Source organism: Magnolia sinica, chromosome 18, assembly GCF_029962835.1.
Source record: "Magnolia sinica isolate HGM2019 chromosome 18, MsV1, whole genome shotgun sequence".
NCBI lineage: Eukaryota > Viridiplantae > Streptophyta > Magnoliopsida > Magnoliales > Magnoliaceae > Magnolia > Magnolia sinica.
Genome location: NC_080590.1, coordinates 31862692 through 31865222, shown reverse-complemented (window position 1 = coordinate 31865222; position 2531 = coordinate 31862692).

Genomic DNA, 2531 nt, shown 5'->3' with positions numbered 1-2531 from the left:
GGTCATTCGTTCTATAATTATAAGCTTTTGCACCTTCTTTAATGCCTTGTGCTCGTCAACCATAGACCTTTAAACGCTCATTACTCTCGAGAGGGGCATGGTTAGGACGTTATGTCAGCTTGAGATTATATGCCCTCCATCGATATTTGTCATGATGATGCATCTTACCATCCACTTGGCCTACGAGGCTCGCATATGTGGTCCTGTATACTATCGATGGATGTATCCATTCGAAAGGTACGCTATGAACTTAGTAAGAGTAAATAGGTGAAACGTCTAAAGATGCATGTATATGTAATGTATCATTATTTTTGTCACGTTCATGAAGATATTCAAGGCTTATGTCCGTAACAAGACGCGACCTGAGGGTTGCATTGCAGAACAATACATCCAAGAGGAGACGGTTATATACTGCAACCAATATAGAGGAAAACATAAAACAAGCCTCTTGGAAAAGCTGGAAAAACGTTTTGATGGAGTCATTCCAAAACCACAAAAGTTACAAGAAATTATTGACGATGATTCTAATGATGACAATGTTGGTCCAGTAGGTTCGAGTCAAAGTGTTATCCTAATGGGTATCGAATATGAACAAGCTCGTACTTGGGTCATGAAGAGTCATCCCAGCTATGATGCGTGGGAAGGGTATGTACTTTTAGCTCATATATATCTTCTTTACTTTATGCAATTTCAATATAACATTGGTATCGAATAACCCACAGGAAGTACAAAGATTTCTTGCAACGATGCTACAGGAGGACTAACAAGGTGCCTAGCGAGGATGAATTCATACCTTGGTTGAAGAGACAAACAAAGTTCAACGAATCTAACAAAGAAGAATTCAAAGATATAGTGAGAGGACCTCTAGCTTTTGCTACACAATACAATAAGTATTGTATTAATGGTTTCCTTTTCGTCACTAAGGAATATGAGGAGAATAAAACGAACCAAAATAGTGGGGTTATGACAAAGGTTATGACCACCTTCCGATCTAGTGTTAAGGATATAAATACAGTGGATGAAAATTAACCTTACTATGGAGTCCTTCATAGAATTATTCAATTGGAGTACCGTACAGGGTATAAGCCCATCCTATTTAAGTGTGATTGGGTGAAGGTGACACATCATGGTGTTGTTGTTGATGTTGAAGCGAATCTCAGATTAGTAAATTTGTCTAGTCTTTATAGTTCAGACAAAGTGGGTGACGAGCCATTCATTTTCGCGGAGCATGCCGTACAAGTTTTCTACTCCAAAGATCATAAAAATCCTGAATGGCACGTGGTCTTGGAGGTTCCAAAAAAGATTTTTGTCAAAGAGGAGACATGCCTTCTATCAGAACGATTGAAGGCTGTAACTGATGCCGATACAAGACCTGATCTCACCACCTTAGCAAATGTCGATGAGTTGATATTCAATGAACCTGAAGAAGTCAGTGTTGTAGTTGAGAAAATAAAGAAAAGAAAGCGATCAAGGGGAATCTATTGAATTCTTTGTATTTTTAATCCACGTAACAAAATGATATATATCGAAGGAAATATAATGAAAGTATGGATAATATAGTGAATTATTTGTGCTTTATCCATTATCTAAATTGTTTCTTAACCATTAGGGTTTTTTTCCTATTAGCATATAAATAAGCACATGGACTCACAGCCAGAGGTGTTGGGTGCAAATGCGAGAAACACAAAAGGTAATAAGATAGTTATCATTAATTAGATATGTAGATTTCATTTTTCTTATATATTGGCGGTAATCAACGATGTTTATATATAATTATTATTCTTTTTTATGTAGATGTGCCAGCTTCTTCTTCATCTAGAAAGAGAGGCCTTACTAAGGGTGCTTCTTTACATGTGCAACCTGATAGGAAAAAAGTCCTTAAGACGAATGAATTCGGGCAACCGAATGAGGACAGTCCCAACCACAAAGACTTTGCATTGCATATCAGTGTCCTAGCCCGTGCTCATATCCCGATCATATACGAGGACTTTCACCAGGTGCCTTATGCACACATTCAAAAGGTCATAGAAACATTGTCACTGTTTTATGACTTTGAGGGTCAAAGTTAGGATGCAAGTGTTTGGTACATAACACAACACATCAATGAAATATGGAGAAATTATAAGAAAAGGTTGACTAAAAAATATATAAAAAACAACGATCCTATAGTTGTTAGAGATAGTCCTGCCCCCCCCAGGTGTCCCTATGGAGGATTGGAGGATCTTTGTAGATCAACACAACACCGAGCAATTCAAGAGAGTAAGTGCAAGGAATAAAGTCAATCGGGCAAAGCTAAAAGGACCCGCGTGTCTTGGGAGGCGCAGCATGGTTGTTACTCGCCATCAGATGGTATGTATATAAAGATAGGTATTATAGTTTAAAATTAAATTTAATTTTGATCTAATTAACTCTATTAATGATGTGTATTTGAACAATATGTTATGTGCCAAAGGCGATGGAGAGGAATCTTACCTCTGATGCCGAGATAGGTAGAGGTGATGTCTACTTAAGAGCCCATACAAGCAAGGACA